The sequence below is a fragment of the Nicotiana tabacum genome, chromosome 1, assembly GCF_000715075.1.
Source record: "Nicotiana tabacum cultivar K326 chromosome 1, ASM71507v2, whole genome shotgun sequence".
Taxonomy (NCBI): Eukaryota; Viridiplantae; Streptophyta; class Magnoliopsida; order Solanales; family Solanaceae; genus Nicotiana; species Nicotiana tabacum.
In genome coordinates, this window is record NC_134080.1 from 25,870,419 (window position 1) to 25,882,544 (window position 12,126).

A 12,126-nucleotide genomic window follows, 5' to 3' on the forward strand; every position below is an offset into this window, starting at 1 on the left:
CAATGTAGATTATGGTGTAACTTGTACTTTGGCATATCTTCTTTTAGTTTTTTCCCTTTTAATGGTGGTATTAGTACCTTGTTGTGCTCATTCCATTGGGGGGAGGAAGACTAAGAAAGATATGTCATTTTTGGTAATAAAAATTATAAGACATGCCCTTGAATATCTTTTTGCAATATTTTTTTGTCTTTAACTTGCAATTATTTATAAGCTATAATATATATACATAACATACAATATATACTACAAGAAAATATATAAGGTAATATATATACATAACATACAATAAGGTAATATATGCACTCATGGCTTGAGCACCCAACATCATAGAGAAGTCTAATAACGTTACCTATCCCTCGTGAAATCATGTGCCCTCACAACAAGAACAATAGAGTAGAATCCACACATTCGAATCTCATGATTAAATATAATTTAAGGACTCACATCTATCAAAGAAAATGTCACGACCCAAACCGAAGGGCCTCGACGGGCACCCGGTGCCTTACTCAACCAAGTACCAACATAACATATCTTTCTTATTATACTATCTTGAGTAAATGAGCCAGAAACCCATCACGAGATAACAAGAATAATACATAAGGGAATACTCAACATATGACGACCAACATGATATACAAACTTATACATGTGATATACGGGCCTATAAGGCCAACATGACCATGTGTAAACTCAACACATAGGCCAACAAGGCCATACAAATATCCATAAACCCGACATCTGTCTACAAGCCTCTAAGAGTACATAAAATCATAAAGGTTGGGACAGGGTCCCGCCATATCAATCAATACATATCCAAAGCATACTGACCAAATAGGCAACTCCGGAGCAAGTGGAGTGCACCAACACCTCCGCTGAGCTGATAGTCTACTAGGAGGAATGTCAACCTATCAATTGGGACCTGTGGGCATGAAACACAGCGTCTCCAGGCAAAAGGGACGTCCCTACAAATAAAGTACCGAGTATGTATGGCACGAAAGCATAAACAAGAACATTAATGTAAAGAGAGATAGAGAAGATACAACCTGTAACATCTGAGTGCCTCTGGAGGATACTAAATGAAATGCATTATACATATATGTACATAAACTTTTAAAAACATACGCCTCTATGGGCATCATCATTATCATATCGTACCCGGCCTCAAAGAGGACTCGGTAAAAACGTACCCGGCCATCATAAGGCTCGGTAGAATCGTACCCGGCCACATGGAGCTCGGTAAACCCAACTGATCAGTGGTTGCACAATAGGTGTCGTTCCCGACCTACTATAGCGCAGCTCGGTAGAGTAAAATAGATGATATATATAATGCACGCTATACTCATGGAATCACGTTCTAAACCTTTTGGAGTGACTTAAGGTCGTTGCACCTTCGATTAACATTATGGACATCATACCATCAATATGATCTTCTATAGGATTCAAGGATCATACATACTTGCTTAATATAATTTTATAAGGAAAGAACAACATGGGAAACCTTAGTTTCTAGGAGTAGATCCGTTATGAAATAGCGTATTCATTTCACTTTAGATCATGCCAAAAGAAAGAGGAAAGTGCCTTAACATACCTTAACCATGGTGAGTCCTTAATACCTTCCAAGCTACTCTTCAAACAACTCAACCCAATCTACCATTGCATAAGGAGATTAAAAATCAGTGTTGAATAAAGGTTAAATCTGCAACTTAAACTTGTAGTTTGTTTATATAAATTCGGGCAACATCTTCCCTAAAACAAGAGCCTCCTCCAATACCATATACCAACAACAATTACCAAAGAAATCCAGCAATACATAATTATCAATAACAAGACACCATAAAATAACAACAAGTCATAACTATTTTACGACGAGCGACAAGCTCCAATTGGAATTCGTATACCCCATATCATCCTTTATAGAGTTTTTACTTTAACTTAATAGTATCATTAACATGATAATGAAGTCATTCATCAATAATTTCAGCCTTATACCATATATCCATAACAAAGAAAATGATCCACAACTTCAATTATTCTTAATTAGCAACTTTATTCACTAGTTCATGTCTAGTTCATCTATTTAACTTAACCAATGCCAAGATAACCTTAAGCGCCTGTAGGAACACAATATAATTACCTCCTACAGTGGATGAAAGTCGAAATCCATGTTATATTTAGATTACAACAACCCAACACACCCCAATCAATTCATACCAAATTGACGACTATAGTAGTGTCCAACACCCCGAAAATATTACAAAGAATGACTAATCCATCATTTCGCCATTAAGTAGTGTTTATACACACAATTTTTCTTCCAAAACTCCATTAAATGGCAGCAAAATATACAGACCAAAAGCTACACGAAACAACCCACAAAACAGTCTATTACAAATCAAATAACTCGAACTCACTACTTCCGATTACCGTCCCGTGAGTTCTAACTATTATGAAATAAATTAATCAATCTTCCTTGATGTTTAAGAGCTTGAAACCAGAAATTAGAAATTTTTATTAACCTCAAAATACCTTCCAAAACTCAAACTACAAAGAAAAAGAGAGGTTATATAGCGATACTTACGTCGTGGGGATTGTTCTAGTGTTATTGCTTCGTGATTTCGTGCCTCGGACGATAATCTTGTTGGATAACTTTGTGGAAAGCTTAAAGGTGAGGTTAGGGGTCTTATTTGGTCGAGCTCTCTGGAATTATGAAGAATGAGACGACATAGGAAGGTAAATATCCATTTTGGTTGAAAAGTCAAAAGGTGCTACTTGGCACCCTATAATTGGCTCGTCTTCCAACACTTATAACTTTTTATCCAGATAGTGTATGAGAAAATGGTTAAGAGCGTTGGAAACTACATTCCAAGACCTTCAATTTGGTATATAATATGTCTCAAAAAGACCTCATATAGCATACAAAATTTATTATTCAAAAAGCTTTATTACAAGGCAAATCCTTAGTTGGTTTTTCCGCAACTTAAATCCTATTTTTCTCAAACTTTATACTTCATATACAAACATCATATATAGTCATATCATGGCTTTAAACTCATTTCAATCATGGTTAATAAGTCTCATATTCATCTTAACTTACTTAACACTTCGGTAAACCTTTCTTATTCTTGTAGAAGGATTTTATCCTTCTTGAGTTTACATCAGATAATCTTATAATGATAGTAACGTCTGAAGTACGGGGTGTAACAACATGTACCCTTATAAACATTTATCCTTTAATATTAACTCTTAAAGGCTTGCAAAAAAATATGGGACGTAAAATCACTTTATATACTCTCTAAGAGGATCTCATTTCTGAGCTTACATCAACGGACTTACGACGTACTTTCACATACAAAAATATGGGTTGTAACATTATTCCCCCATTTGGAACATTTGTCCTCGAATGTTGACTGATGCGCTTCTCATTCTCATGCCATATGGCTCTTATGAATACTTTAATATTGTCCTTTGTTATCTAGACAATTGTTCTGTGAATAAATTTAGAAACCAGGGAATTCCCCCCCCTTAGTCCTATTCTCACCTCGCGAATTATGGCCGGAGTTCTCCCAATCTCGTAACTTCGACTACCTTCTATGATATATCCTATATGACTATGTCCTTTTATGCACGACTCTTCTCTCCTTTTTTTCCTCCAGCCTTTTGCCAATTTCTTGGCTTCACTTTGTGAATACATATATAGAACTATGACATGATGTCCCTCTGGGCATATATATAGGTATACTTAAGCTCTTCTCTTGGTACTTTGCTGAATGTACGACTATTGCTATATTTCGTTTTATAGCCTTGGTATTATTACCGAGGTGTGCTACATAACTCTAGGTTACTTTCTCATTGCTTGTCCCATAACCTGTCGGTGCAACCCTTCCACATTAGGAACATATAATCGACCTCAATATCTGAGTACTCCATCTCACCCTGCCACATTAGGAACATATAATTGACCTCGATATCTGAGGACTCCATCTCCTGTAATCTCAAATAGTGTCTTCTCCTTTTGAGGGGTTGTATCTCTTTAATGATCTAGTGCATGTTCTTCATACTGGCATTCCTTCACTTCAGTTACTAAAGAGGAGGTTTCCATGTCCTAAGTAGTAACTCTGGTACAACCTACATCTAGTAATCGAATTCCAAGATTAGCTAGAAGATGAATCTCACAATCTATCTCACTCTTCTATGCCTGTAAATATGATAGGCTACACACAGATCTATGATTGAGGGCGTTGACTACTACATTCCCCTTCCTTGGATGATATAAAATATAAACATCATTGTCTTTCACTAACTCTAACCATCGCCTCGGATGTAATACATTGTCACTAAGGCTCGTGTCTCATTGGGGAACATTTGAAGTGATTTTCTTGATGAACCTAGGGACGATACTATACTTCAATAACTGCATTTTCATAACATCCCAACGTATTCATCTTACGGGGGCATTCTAATACCGTTCCATCCATGAAATCCCCTTTCTATAAATTATTACTCAATCGAAGGCCCAAACGTCATTCTCTTAACTATCACAATTACACCCTTATTCTACTACTAGGGCAATATTCAATATCTTCTAATTGCTCCTGTTCTTAAAATCCTCCGAGTTCATTCAAAGTGTATCAAGCTTTCTATAGCTCATAGAAAGCATCAGCCCTCTAGTTTTGATAGGTTTAATCCTGAGACCTTACCTATTATTATCACCTACTCACTCACATTTACCATACTTACCTTTAAATCTTACACCGTATCTTCTATCGATTTCATAACCTCCCTTCTACATTGGTGGAATTCACATCCATACCTTAAAGCTCTACTATAATACTTGCAACCCTGGTGCATACACAATCTGGTGGGAGCTTCGTATTAACGTCTTATGAGGCTGATACTCTTCTAATTGCTTTATCGTAGAGCTTTTATAGAATATGATTGTTGTACTATTTCTTTTATACCTTTGCTATTAAAAGTGTTCCTGCTATGGTTTGAGTCATGATTTCTATAATCATCTGGGTCTAACAATCGGACTCGTGATGTAACTTTCGAGCTTCCTCTTCCTTCTCAGCCTTTAATTAAGCTTATATTATCTTCCAATCTTCAGCTTAGGGTATTAGCTATTACATTAGCCTTTCCTGGACTCTATGTAGCATTCATGATATAATCTTCTAACAATTCAAGCCTTTATAGGTGACGTGGACTTAATCTTTCTTTTAACTTATACTAGAGTCTCCTATAGATGTATGAATGTCAACATATATGCTGCATGAATATAACTTTGAAGTCTTAAGTGAATTCATAATGTAATTAACTCTGGATCATTAATTGAATAATTCCTTTCGTGCCTTCTCAGCGTTCTTTAAATGTAAGCAATCACTTTTCCTGGTCGTTATGCCACTTGTTGCATGAATACTTGGCTTATCTTATTGCCCACCAATACTTAAATTTCCTATAACTCATATGATATCAAATATCACTTTTGACTTCCCGTTCATTAGTCACGATAGGTGCCACTTTCTTATGGAGTGTATATCAAATTGTAGTGAGACTGTTATTACAAGACCATTTCTTCTTTATATCGCTATGCTTAAGTTGAAGCCTTCTTCCTTATTTCCTCAGATAGTCTTTATTTGTAGTACTTAAGGAGACATTCTGGATCTTGTAAAGTTACGATCTTATTATACTGTATACCCAAAGGAATTTTCGATGTTCTTACTCACCTACAAACATCCTTAGTTATATACCTTCATGCCCTTGTGCTCGTAGGGTTACTTCTAAATTCAGATTTTGATAGTCTCCTTAGTGGTACTCTCTATTATTTCCGTAACACTTATACGGTACCTTTAGTAACCCAACTCATATCTAAATATTTCTCAAGGTTACGACATCATATCTGCGAGACTGAATTTACTAGATTAGGATTCACTATGTTTATCTTGCATGATCTGCTGATTTGCTTATAACCTCTTGTATAGCCATAACTTGGCTCTTCCTGAATCAACTACAAACTACTCGTTGGTCCATTCTCATATCTATATTCCGTGTAATCTCTCCTTAGTTAATTACTTTGTCTTAAGTTACCTCTCGTACTGGCTCCTTATGTATCAAGTGTTCATTTGCACTTATTTATCAATATCATCAGGTGCACAACCCTTACCGCTTCTCTCCGGTGTCATGCTTGCATAACGTTTTGGAGACATATCATATCTATAGGATCTGAATAGATGCTATCTCATTCCTTTCACCCTTTTACAACATTCCTCCTTTACTATTCCACAGTTACCTCTTCATCTTGCCATTTTTTCCACATTTTCACTAACATCTTACTTGCCTTGCGGTAACCTCTCTATACCGGGGATAATTGAATTTATTACGCACAAGGGTGACACTTAATGTAACTGGCACACTTAGTCCCTTAAGCTTAACTTTGCTCAACGTGCTTGCTTTAGGGAAGCATCTTCCTGAATGAACCTTAAAGGTTATTATTTTTTTGTCCATTCTATTATTGTCGGAATGTTATCTCTAAAATTTCTCATGATATCAGCCATTATAAAATCCTTCAGTCCCTAATTCATGTTCAGTTTATCTTGTTCACCAGCCCATACTGATTTTTATTACTCTGGGGTCTAACCTTTCCTCCTGGTAATCACGTTGAAGTCACCAACTCATTTCTCGAAATAAGGATATGACTTTATGACTTATACTCTTTTATTGCCTCAAGGCCTGTCACCTCTTGTATTTTCCTTCACTTGACTATAGACTCTGTCATCGTGTCATATTTTGATTTACTGTTATCACCCATATATCACATCTTACTTATGATGCTTCATTTACTCTCTTCTTATTTTCCAGATAATACTTTTTGTTTATCACTTTATTCTGAAAATTTCAACAAAAAAGTTCTTTCCTTTTTTGCTCCCCTAGCGTCATCTCACTAGCTCTTTGGAATGCCTAAAGTTCTCCTTTTTTTTACTCGGGGCTAGAGTCATACTATGGTAAGTATTTGTCCCTTCTAGGATCCCACTGTCTATCTTCTGAAATTTCTGAATATTTCAGTATTCATATCTGATTGTACTATTCTAAAGTTCACCATCTAGGTGTCTCACTAGAAGATCTATTACCACATTTGCACTATCCTTTGGATACATTAGTTAATGATAACAATCCATCCATAATTTTTGGTTACTCTAACCCGAATTGAATCTTGATATCACCTTCTTCTTTTAAACTATATTTGTTAGCTCCTATAGGGCACAACTGAGATAGGTGTGGTCAATTGTATATATCACCATTAATATTGAAGGTAACATAAATACTTACATTTCTCTGCCTGAATTGTAAATACTGATAATCTTCATTAACTAGGTACCTCGTACCCTTCGTCATCTAGGTTGATTTACTTGCTGAAACTTGTGTCTACTTTCCGATTCACTTATTCCGTTTTACCATATGAGTAGATAGATATTCTTGCCTTAGGGCTCCTTATCAAGAAGCTTACACATCCTAGTACACATATGATCTGCTGAAGACCTCATATTTAGTCATTATAAGCATGATGCAAAATCGGGTTCCTCTGACTCAACTCTTTCGCATCAAAATGCAATCTCTTACCAACTGTCTTTCTGGATGTAGGTATCACTGTATTATGAATAAAACAAAATTTAGGAGTTTGAATTCTTACAACTAAGCTCTATAACATGATCTAGAACAAGAAGAAAGAGTGACAATCCTAAATGCCCTGTAACCTCCTGCTTATAAGTGTGGTGCACAACATACCCATAAACAAGACTCTACTAGACACGGCTTGTAGCCTCCCTAAGATAGAACTGCTCTGATACCACTTCTGTCACGACCCAAGCCGAAGGGCTGCGACGGGCACCCGGTGCCTTACTCAACCATGTACCAACATAACATATCTTTCTTATTATACTATCTTGAGTAAATGAGCCAGAAACCCATCATGAGATAACAAGAATAAAACATAAGGGAATACTCAACATATGACGACCAACATGATATACAAACTTATACATGTGACATACGGGCCTATAAGGCCAACATGACCATGTGTAAACTCAACACATAGGCCAACAAGGCCATACAAATATCCATAAACCCGATATCTGTCTACAAGCCTCTAAGAGTACATAAAATCATAAAGGTTGGGACAGGGTCCCGCCATATCAATCAATACATATCCAAAGCATACTGACCAAATAGGCAACTACGGAGCAAGTGGAGCGCACTAACACCTCCGCTGAGCTGATAGCCTACTAGGAGGAATGTCAACCTATCAATTGGGACCTGCGGGCATGAAACACAGCATCCCCAAGCAAAAGGGACGTCAGTACAAATAAAGTACCGAGTATGTATGGCAGGAATGCATAAACAAGAACATTAATGTAAAGAGAGATAGATGAGAAACAACTTGTAACATCTGAGTGCCTCTGGGGGATACTGAAATGAAATGCATAATACATATATATACATAAACTTTTAAAAACATACGCCTCTATGGGAATCATCATCATCATATCGTACCCGGCCTCAAAGAGGACTCGGTAAAAACGTACCCGGCCATCATAAGGCTCGGTAGAATCGTACCCGGCCACGTGGAGCTCGGTAAACCCAAATGATCAGTGGTTGCACAATAGGTGTCGTACCCGACCTACTATAGTGCAACTCGGTAGAGTAAAATAGATGATATATATAATGCACTCTTTACTCATGGAATCACGTTCTAAACCGTTTGGAGTGACTTAAGGTCGTTGCACCTTCGATTAACATTATGGACATCATACCATCAATATGAGCTTCTATAGGATTCAAGGATCATACATACTTGCTTAAAATAACTTTATAAGGAAAGAACAACATGGGAAACCTTAGTTTCTAGGAGTAGATCCGTTATGAAATAGCGTATTCATTTCACTTTAGATCATGCCAAAAGAAAGAAGAAAGTGCCTTAACGTACCTTAACCATGGTGAGTCCTTAATACCTCCCAAGCTACTCTTCAAACAACTTAACTCAATCTACCATTGCATAAGGAGATTCAAAATCAGTGTTGAATAAAGGCTAAATCTGTAACTTAAACTTGTAGTTCGTTTATATAAATTCGGGCAGCATCTCCCCTAAAACAAAAGCCTCCTCCAATACCATATACCAATGACAATTACCAGAGAAATCCAACAATACATAATTATCAATAACAAAACACCATAAAACAACAACAAGTCATAACTATTTTACGACGAGCGACAAGCTCCAATTGGAATTCGTATACCCCATATCATCCTTTATAGACTTTTTACTTTAACTTAATAGTATCATTAACATGATAATGAAGTCATTCATAAATAATTCCAGCCTTATACCATATATCCATAACAAAGAAAATGATCCACAACTCCAATTATTCTTAATTAGCAACTTTATTCACTAGTTCATGTGTAGTTCATCCATTTAACTTAACCAATGCCAAGATAACCTTAAGCGCCTATAGGAACACAATATAATTACCTCCTGCAGTTGATGCAAGTCGAAATCCATGTTATATTTAGATAACAACAGTCCAATATACCCCAATCAATTCATACCAAAAATGACGACTATAGTAGTATCCAACACCCCGAAAATATTACAAAGAATGACTAATCCATCATTTCTCCATTAAGTGGTGTTTCTCCACACCATTTATCTTCCAAAAACTCCATTAAATAGCAGCAAAATATTCATACCAAAAGCTACACGAAACAGCCCACAAAACAGTCCATTACAAATCAAATAACTCGAACTCACTGCTTCCGATCACCGTCCCGTGAGTTCTAACTATTATGAAATAAATTAATAAATCTTCCTTGATGTTTAAGATCTTGAAACCAGAAATTAGACATTTTTATTAACCTCAAAATACCTTCTAAAACTCAAACTACAAAGAAAAAGAGAGGTTATATAGCGATACTTACGTGGTGGGGATCGTTCTAGTGTTATTGCTTCGTGATTTCGTGCCTCAGACGATAATCTTGTTGGATAACCTTGTGGACAGCTTAAGGCAAGGTTAGAGGTCTTATTTGGTCGAGATCTCTGGAATTATGAAGAAAGAGACGACATAGGAAGATAAATATCTATTTTGGTTGAAAAGTCAAAAGGTGCTACTTGGCACCCTATAATTGGCTCGTCTTCCAACTGTCACACCTCCTTTTTACCTACGCCCCCCGCTAAGGGACGTAAAATGAAGTTTTTCCAATTAAAGGACAATCGAAACGGGATTTTATTTAAAGATTCAGAGTCGCCACTTGGGAGATTTATGGTGTCTCAAGTCACCGGTTGGATCCCGAATCGAGAAAAATATTGACTATGTTTAACAGTCCGCGAACCAGAAATCCAAGTAAGGAATTCTGTTAACCCGGTAGAAGGTGTTAGGCATTCCCGAGTTCCGTAGTTCTAGCACGGTCGCTCAACTGTCATATTCGGCTTGATTATCTGATTTCATACAATTATGAACTTATGTGCAAATTTTAACTGTTTACCGCTTTTGTTATTATTTATTCAAAAAATTGCAACGTCGTGAGAATGCATCTCGAATTGCGCCACATAAATGTACCCACAATTTTTGATATGTTCCAACTTCGTTGAGATTTAGATTTGGGTCACATAAATGTGCACCCGAGTTCACGAAGATAACATTATTAAATACGTACCTAAAGATACTAACGCGTTGTTATTTTGAGAAAAGCAGTAAAGTTTGCTATGCGGCCTGTCTCGAAATCTAAGCATTTGACATAACAGTCCGTTGAGGGCCCCGCAGTTTGGGTATTCTTGTTTGTCGAGGCTCGTCTCATTCATTATTTTTTTTAAAAGGAATTTGCAACGTCATGGAAATGCATCTCAAACCACGTCACAATCAATGTACCCGTGATTAACGACATATTTCGACTTCATTGAGATTTGGATTTGGGTCACATAAATGTCCACCCGAGTTTAAGAAAGTAAGTTATTAAAAGTACGCGCCTAAAGCAATTTCGTGTTTGCGACTTTGCGAAGGCCATGAAATTCACTAAACGGCACGCCCCGGTTTCTAAGTTTAAACAAAATTAATTGGACGAGGGCCATGCAATTGTCATTTTTGTTTGGCATGGTGCACCTCAGCTTGCTCTAATTGGAAACATTTCTAAGTTAATACATGAGGGCCATAAGCTATTCTTGTTTAATATGGCACACCTCCACTAAGTAGATTAACCAAATGAAATTTTGAAGAAACTATGACTATTTTTAAGTCAATGCTCAAACCCAACTTATTAATTATAAAGCTATCTACAATCCAACTTTCAAAGCTTGGGCCTAGATTGAGGCCCAAGGGTTAATGGCGATAGTAAGAGTCCAGAAGGAGCATACGTTAGGATTGCAAGACGTCCAAACAAGAAAAAGGGTGTTCCCTTGTTGGGCTTGCTTAAGCCCAGATTTCAGACATTATAAAACCGTCAATGGCATAAGCATCATCAGAATGTAAATCTAATCGATACATGTTATTGTATTAACGATTTCACCTCTAAATTTCAATATTCGAGTACAAGTTATTAACATGAACTTGCAATTTTTATCTCAGCCTGCATTTCGAATCAAATTTACTAAATGAAGGGTCTTACGATAACAACCCAAGTTATTGGGCTCATGAGACAAGCCCAAGAACCTCTAACTTATTACCCTCTTTATTGAAACCATGCTGATGCCATAATTAACGAAATGCTCATGCTTGTATTTTAATTTTTCTTAAGCTAACTTCCCACAAATAAACATATGGGATTGGAACTGATCAACCATAAAAAAAACTTTTAAACTAATGCAACACTGTGATGCTTTTCAGAGTACAAAACAGGGTCATGGATAGTACTCAATACAACAAGCCTCGATGTCAAACCAAGAAAACTAATGACACCTTCAAGCAGCTTTCCCTTACAAAATATTTGACAGTTCATTCACACGAATAGAATTCGAATACTATCACAATACCCCATACTCTGAAATTACATACTTAATCTAAATAACTAAGCCACCATGAGCTATTAGCATGAACCAACAAACCAACATGAACCAGAAACTGAATTACCACAAAAACAGAAGCATTT

The 12,126-nt window shown here is 36.6% G+C and overlaps 1 long non-coding RNA gene across 1 annotated transcript; it reads right to left on the reverse strand.

Annotated features, from left to right (window-relative positions):
- Positions 1-509: 509 nt before the first annotated feature.
- LOC142179948 (uncharacterized) lies at positions 510-2,697 on the reverse strand. The gene is made up of 3 exons (XR_012708322.1): positions 2,579-2,697; positions 1,589-1,647; positions 510-962 (listed from the first exon to the last, which is right to left on the reverse strand). It is a non-coding gene; the product is annotated as an uncharacterized LOC142179948 (long non-coding RNA).
- Positions 2,698-12,126: the final 9,429 nt, after the last annotated feature.